General features: G+C 35.3%; 2 long non-coding RNA genes across 3 annotated transcripts; one reads left to right on the top strand and one right to left on the bottom strand.

Moving 5' to 3' along the window:
• Window positions 1–1,711: 1,711 nt before the first annotated feature.
• LOC120074272 (uncharacterized) lies at window positions 1,712–4,864 on the bottom strand. 2 transcript variants are annotated; one of them, XR_005480941.2, is made up of 3 exons: window positions 4,483–4,864; window positions 3,930–4,401; window positions 1,712–3,817 (listed from the first exon to the last, which is right to left on the bottom strand). It is a non-coding gene; the product is annotated as an uncharacterized LOC120074272 (long non-coding RNA). The 2 variants fall into 2 exon arrangements; XR_005480940.2 differs by having other exon boundaries at window positions 1,713–3,817; window positions 3,930–4,571; window positions 4,728–4,864.
• A 1,562-nt stretch (window positions 4,865–6,426) lies between these two features.
• On the top strand, window positions 6,427–7,309 carry LOC150037333 (uncharacterized). Its single transcript, XR_016528202.1, has 2 exons — window positions 6,427–6,727; window positions 6,855–7,309. It is a non-coding gene; the product is annotated as an uncharacterized LOC150037333 (long non-coding RNA).
• Window positions 7,310–8,380: the final 1,071 nt, after the last annotated feature.

The raw sequence follows: 8,380 nt of genomic DNA, 5'->3' as shown, positions 1-8,380 counted from the left end.
CATCCATAATTCCATTCAATAAAATAATACATCAAGTTTTTGGCATCGTTGTCGGGGACTTCGGCAAAATAGTTGTTAACGGTAATTTTTGTGATTTCTTTGCAGAACTCTCAATCTCCGGCGAACTACGACCCGGAGATTGAGAGAACATTTTGAAGGAGACTACGAGACTGTCAACAGAAACCACAATCCGATAAAGAAGAGATGGCGGAGCAGCCTGGAGGTGGAGCACCAAATGATAATAATGTCATGGCGAATCCGATTCTGTTGGCAAACGATCGTAATAGGCCCATTAGAGACTATGCATCGCCAAACCTCTATGATTTCTCTCCGGGAATCATGAGCCTGCCCTCGACTGAAGCAGATTCGAGATGAAACTAGTGATGTTGCAGATGATCCAGACTATAGGTCAATTCGGAGGAAGGCGTAGCAAGGATCCACATGCCCACCTCCGAAATTTTATTGAAATATTCAATACTTTTGTGTTCCCAAACATCTCTATTGAAGAAGTTCGACTAATGTTGTTCCCATTAGGAACTATGCATCGCCAAACTTATACGATTTCTCTCCAGGAATCATGAGGCCTGCCCTCAACGGAAGCATATTCGAGATGAAACATGGATAAACAAAAATATAATTAAGCATGCTTTCTACAAAATTTTCAGAGAGGATAAAGCATTGAGAAACTCACCCTTGAAGAACCGTATCTTCATGTATCCTCTCGTTCACAACACGAACTCGACCTTTTTTATCTTCAAAACTCGGCACCAAAACCTCGAATACAACAGCAAGGAGACACCAGCACAAGGAGTCTGAGTTACCCTCTCATTCATAGCACGAACTCGACCTTTTTAATCTTCGAAAATTGGCACCAAAACCTCGAATACAACGGCAAGGAGACACCAGCACAAGGAGTCTGAGTTATTCTCTAGGATGAGAATCAATAGAGAGGTGTGGGCTTCTATTGATTAATTTTGGTAACCAAAGGAGAAAATTTTCTGAGAGTTTTTTTACATTGAGATCTCAAGGAAGAAGATGAAGATAATAAAGAATAATCAAGCAATTGAACTCTCTTTGTATTTCACGTATATGAGAGACGGGGGTTGAGGGAATTATTAAAATAACTCTCTCCCCTTTTTAAAATTAAAAAAATTCAAACAATTTGAATTTTAATAATAATATGTAAACTAACTTAATATACATATAAATATTGAACTATATGTTATACCACATATAACATATAAAATATAGTTTATATTACATCACATATAATATAATATGTGGTTTATCATTCTCTCATATAACCTATAGTATTAATATGAATCATATTCATATTAATTTTAATCTATAGTTTTTAAATGAATCACATTCATATCATTAATATTTGAATCATATTCAAATGTTTCTTCCTCTCATTGAAACTTTATATTATAATGTATCATTTACATTATATTAATTATATCTTATATAACTTGTTCTCTTTAATTAATTTGAACAATTCAAATTAATCTAAAATTAATTTGATTCTCATTAATCCTTATTGAGCTAACAAGAAGACCCTATGGACCTAGAGATTGAAGCTCCAATGATACTTGATTAATTAATTAAATTATTTAATTAAATTAATTAACCTTCATTAATTGTCAGTCACTCCATTAAAGACTGACAACTGCATTATTCGCACTATAGATATATTTCTTAGTCCATTGGATATAACCAATCAACAGTTCGTTGACACTTCACAAATTACTTGTAAATACATATGGCTCAAATTTACCGTTTTATCCCTTGTAATTACATCTAACTCCTATAAGTACCACTAATCCCTCTAATAAACAATTAGTCATAGTCCAACTATAACTAAACTCCTCTTGAACCAGGAAAGGGTATGGGCTATATTGTTCAATAGGGAATGAGAGAATTGTTTCTTATGTAGTTGTGTTCTCAACTCCCCAATCAGACAAATCCCCAAAATGGTAGACATATTGAGTCGAAAAAACTGGCCGCTCATCTATGCACATGAAACTACTGCCCTCATATGTAGGAGTGTACAATTTACTCAAGATTAAGATCAAATCACTTATGATCATCCTAGTGAAATGTAAGTCTCCACTAGTAATGGTGTTATAAAGTGAGACCACTCATTTTGTGGTCCGGTCTTATACAAATTCTTTGTAAAAGATACCCCGCTCACATGTTTCCAAGTGAATGATTAGGATCATATCATTTGTATCACTTTATGACAATTGTAACAACTATAAAATGGGTTGTATACATAGTGTCCCTAAGATAAGGTAACTGACCTTATCCATCTACTACATACCGTTCAGGTTATTACTTAAACATGATCTACCTATATGTCTCCACATACATGTTTAAGTTGCATCTAATAACCTTAGATCTTAGTTTATTGGTTTTGGGTTAATGCAACTAAATGTCAAATAAAATACAACTTATTTTATTAGATAAATAATATGTTTGTACAAATACAATTTACAAACTATAAGACCACGAGATTTAGGGCATCAACCTTAACAAAAATAAAATAAATTAAATAATGAATGTAAAAGAAAAAAAAAAAAGCAAGAAGAAAAATGAAGGTGTACTCAAAGGTGACTCAACTGGAATTTTCATGTCACCAGAAGTTTGAAAATTATCAAGAGCGGGTTCAAAAAATTGGCCATCATGGTCAAAAGTATCCTTGGACATTTTTGCTCTTTTCCAATGACAATGTTCTTAGCTTTTATGTATTCATTAGATTGATTTGAAGCACCAGATGGCTGCATTTCAATCAAGCGGAGTTATTTACCCCGAAATTAGCTCCACTTTGTTTGAGAAGTTTGGGTTAAGTTGAAGGAGGAATCGTGCTATCTACCAATCTATATGCATTCTCCTTCAAATATACCCTATACTTGTTTAGCCACCAAAATTCAAAGCGAGCAATGACATGATCCTGAGTATCCGATGTAAGAGCTGGAAGAAATACTTGAGACTTAGCACCACGATGGACACAAACCCTCCAATGGTGTAAGATGTTGTCCATTTTAACCTTCAGGGTGTTCCCAAGTTCGTTTGGTGTATCCTAATAAAATCCAAATTGACGACCAAATCGATACAAACTATAGGGTTTGATGATTAACCTATCTCTGCAGCGAGAAGATGCGTGGCATGACCTAAGGCTTAAAAAGAATGAGGCGGAGAAAAGTCCGAGGTGCCTTAATTTCCCATGTATTTGTTTCAATCCACATGTTGAAGATTCACGTGTCAGGCTATAGATTCACCCTTTTGAATCAATTTTCGAGCTTCGTATTCATCAAAATATATGGCTCCGCCTTCGCTAGAAAAATCAACCATTTTGGACCCTCGAACTTCCACCCGTGTTTTATAATTAGTATCAAAATAGTAGACCAACCTATTAGAAACATAATGCATTGAAAAACAAGCATCCATATACCCCATTGGAGAAGTTTCCTATGAGACTTTACCCATGGTAGATATTAGTCAAAACAAGGATTGCTAGGCTAAAGTGATTCCTTCAGCCATTAAAAAGGTGGCTCTAAAAACACTAGGTCGTACATGGTTAGCATCCCCTTAAAAGAACACATAGGCGCAGAACCAAAAGGTCAGGAAGGCCACCAAATATGTTTGGTCCCACCATTCCTCTTCAATGTGGAGCTCACGAAACAAGTTTTCCTCTTCTTCTGTCCAATTGTGATATCTATTGTTCATGATATCTAGGTTGTAGGTCGAATTGGAACAAGAAGTTTTCTTCTGCTTTCGACAAGGTGGCTTTTTCGTACTTCTAGTCATCCTTAAACTAAAAAGAAATCCAAGAATTGATCGAAATATGAGAATGATCTGGTTGAGTAACCGTTAGCATGTAATAAGCGTGAAAAAAAAATATTCACAACTCTAGGGGAGATGTTTACCTCCTTACATTGATCGGTCAACTCTTCAAGGCAAGGGATGACCTCTTCATAAAATCTTCCTCAAATGAGTAGACTACCCACGGTCCAAAGATCCCATAGGGTGATAGATAGTTTTCCACCTTAGGTATGAATGGTGTTAGTTGTTGGATATCAAGCTTCACAAAAAGCACGAACCACGTCGTTGTTACGATCGTAAGTGTAAAGGGAGGCCAACACTGTATCAAGCATATGAGATTTATGGAGCAACCTCTTGTTGCAACCAATGAAAAATTCTAGACACTCCCAATAGGCCACAGTGAAGGCAAATTCCCTAAGAATGGTTAACATAGATCCCCATCGTGCGACACCATCTATCATGTGGCGCCCATATGTTAATTTAGAGTTCAAATTGGGTCTTAAGGGTGTATAGTAGACCTTAAAAACCACATTTTAGAAGCCGAATTTGAGCTTAAGGATCTTCCTACGAACCAGTCTGATAAGGAGAAAAATCCATACAAATCGGGTCTTCTATCTGTTATATTATCTGATAGAGGTTCTCTATTAAAAAACTGACCTTACTTCTTGTAGATTAATTATTATCTTCCAAAATAATTAGATGCCTCTTGGAGTGATGAATACTTTCTCTAAAGTGCACCAATGATTCTACAAAAAGGAAAAAAAAAAATCAATTAATTTTGTGTTAAAAAAAAGGGACTAGTAAGTTAAAGATAATCATGGGTCTATAATTATAAAATAAAAAATAAAAAATAAAAAATAGGGATACAACTCTACAACAAAGGATGTGCTAGTGTGTCTCACCCTAAGTTGGCTTATGTGGCAGTTTCACAACAAAGGATGGGTTAGTGTTTCCCACTCTAAGTTGGCACATGGGGATGTAACCGTTTCACACCAAAAGACGAGCTAATGAACACATATGGAGATGTACCTATACAATAAAGGATGGACTAGTGTGTCACATCCTAAATTGACTTATAGGTATTTATATGTACATGCAAAAAAAAAAAAAAATTCACATTTTACAATATATACAGAAATCAACCGAGCAAAAATAGGTTTAAGGATAAGTCAGTAAAATTGAAAAGAAATCCTTCACGATTAAAAAATGAGTAAGAAGTGAATAATAAAAAAAAGATGCGAAAAAATGCAAGGAAAAAGAGTAAGGAAATAAAAAGAAAAGAAGAGAGAGAGGTAAAAAAAACCGTAGAAAAAAGGAAAAGGAAAGAAAATCGTAAAAGAAAAAAAAAATAAGAAAATTAAATAAAATTTAAAAAAAGAAAGAAAAAGGAAAAGAAAAATGGAATTTCTAAAACCCTAAACTCCTTTTCTTTCTCAAGCCGCCGCCTCCACCCCCAACTTTCTCTCCATTTTCCATTTTCCTTCTACTCTCCATCTCTCTGGCCGACAGTAAGACAAACGGCGAGCAAATGGCGAGCGACGGGCGATGGTTCTCTTCGATCCAGCGCACACGCACGGTGAGCAACGGCGGCCGATGGTTCCACGACGATCGGCGATCAGAGCACAGCATGCGACGATCGGCGATGGTAAGACAAGTGGCAAGCGAATGGTGAGCGACGACCGATGGTTCTCTTCGATCCAACGCACAGTGGTCTCCGATGGTTCTCTTTCCGATCCAGAGCACATGCACGGCTAGCAACGGCGGCGGATGGTTCCACGAAGGCCAGCGATTCCCTCTCCGATCTAGCGCACAGTGCACGACGAGCAACGACAGTCGATGGTTACACTATGGCCGGCGATTTCCTCTCTGATCCAGCGCTTAACACCGATCTTTTCACCAACGCAACCAGAAGCCGATTTGTTCACCGATCGCAGTAGCAAAGAGAAGAAGAAGAAAAAAAGGTATGGATGTAACCCAAGAAAAAAGAAAACTGAAACGGGGAAGAAAAAGAAAGAGAATTTTTTTTTTTTTTAATAAGGTTTTTTGATATATAACGACAAGGAAATTTTTTTTTTAAGACTAGGTGTTTGAGGAAACATGCACGGCGAGCAACGGCGGCGGATGGTTCTTGTTTTTAATAAAAAAATATATAAATTTATATACAACATATGACTAATGACTAAAATTTCATAAAATTAAGATGCTAAATACCAAATATCTATAATATTTATTGTAAACTTTAAACAAAGACAAATATCATAAGAAAAAATTAAAAATTCAAAAATTAATCAATACAAAGAAATTAAACTTTAAAAGGAATATATATATATACAAAATTTGTGTTTGATTGGGTCAACCAAAATTTTTTTAGCCAACCCACAGCTCCCAATAAAAATAGAAAAAATCAACTCAATCCAACTCAAGAACAAAATTAACCCAATCTTTATATTGGTTGACCTGCTTATCTTTTTTTATTATTATTTTCTTTTAAAAAAAAATGTTTTGACTATTTTTTTTTAATTGTAGATGTACAACAATATTAAAACTTTTAAGAATTGGTTCGCAAATTCCTTCGTTATTAAACTTAATTATATATTTAATATATAATAAAAACATCTTGCACTCATATTAAAAAAAGTCATGATATTAAAGAATATTTACAATTAGTTCTTTAATTTACAATTTGAAAATTAAAATTTACATGAAATTTAAAAACGAACCCCCTAGCCCTTATCTTTCATAGGGTTGTCTTCATGTCCCTCTAAATTAGGTTCACCCGGTTGTCGCTATCGTCTACGACAAATACGTCTTCGATCGGTGTCAGCAACATTGAGTCTTCTTGTTTGTTGAATAATACATTCTACGTTGACTAATGTTTGCTAATACATTGAACCCAATTTTGGTAAGTTGTTCTGCACTGAATATTGTTAAACATATAAAATTTTTCTGTACAATAAAAAAATAAATATTAGACAATATTCATATCATATATATGGAAAATATCTGATTTTAAATCTCTTACCATGCAGTAATAGTAAGTGTCGTCAGATGTGATAAATCGCCTCGTGATCGAATTGTACCGAGTAAAGTAGTGTCTGATACAGCTGGTCCATTTGTTAATTCTCTCTGTGCACAATATCATGTATAATTATTTCGCATGGATTCGACGCCAGTCTTGGTCGTACTTACCTCTCAAATCGATTTGATGTAATACTGAGAGTGTATAGGACAACGAATGTATTGTTTGCCGCAGACCAAACTGTCTCAACATGATCTGGATGATGTCACTCTACTATATGGAAGCATATAAGAGGGCTAACGGTCAACTAGATGTCTTCACCATCACGACAATAATCAGGTAAGGATGACCAAATCTGTTGTGTGTATGGCGTCTAGATAATCTGACAAAAAAAAAACCTTATATGTATACATTTAAAATGTTTTAAATATTCATTTATATAACAATTTGCTACCTGATTGTGCATCAGCATGTCAAATATTTTTTTGTACACAAGCAATATATTTGTCGACTGTTCAGAGGCAGCTAATACATCATTCCATCTAAAATTATAAAAATATAATAAATTTATATTCTTACATAAAATGGTAATGAAATAAATATATAAATGAAATAATACTTGGCACTAACTGGACGATGATCTGGGGCCTGTAGCTCGACTTGTGGTGCTATAATTGGAAATCGATCATAAGCTCATACTTGTAGTAGTATCAGTGGCTCCGCTATTTCCAACGCTTGTACATTGGAAGCCCGACAAAGTTCTCTATACAACCATGCAAGATATGCACTATCCCATGAGTATGTACCAGCGTGCTCGAAATCAGACAATAGTGGGAGGAACATAAGATGCACTGGAGTATTTGACTTGTTAGCAAACAAAAATCCTCCAATAAGCTACAGGGTGTATGCTCGTGCATATCTACGTACGCTGATGTCGTTGGCATCGGGAGTTAATTCTGGAAACTAGGACGCCAACCAAGGGATACTCAATCTTGATCCTTTCAGATCCTCTGGTACACACCTGAGAGCTCTTCACAAATATTCTTCCAGTCATACTATAGTGAATCTGTCAATGGTTGCCCTTCCACTTGTAACCCAAATTGTATGACAACATCCTGCAGCGTAATCGTACATTTCCTACAAGACAGATGAAATGTGTGAGTTTCTGGTCTCCAACGCTCAACTAGAGCAGTAATAAGGTACCAATTAAGCTGGATAAAACCATGTTGTGCAACCCCAAGAAAATCTTCCTACTGAACATAGGGAATAGTGCGGTGATCAAATAGGATAGTATGTTGTGCAGTTGCCTCCCTTCTCCGACAACTCAACATTACAGTGGAAGAACTATCCCATACTGTTTGTGAACGATGCATATTTTGTTGATATAATTGTACAGGATTATAAGGACCAGACTCCATTACCTAAGAAGTTCAAATTACATTACATAATAAAATCCATGACATAAAAAGTACATAAAAAGATGCAATTACATCAAATAAATTCATTATACGTACATAAAAAATACAAGTACACAAA

Source organism: Benincasa hispida, chromosome 3 (assembly GCF_027475165.1).
Source record: "Benincasa hispida cultivar pf3 chromosome 3, pf3_genome.v1.1, whole genome shotgun sequence".
NCBI lineage: Eukaryota > Viridiplantae > Streptophyta > Magnoliopsida > Cucurbitales > Cucurbitaceae > Benincasa > Benincasa hispida.
This window is presented reverse-complemented; position numbering and strand designations above follow the sequence as displayed.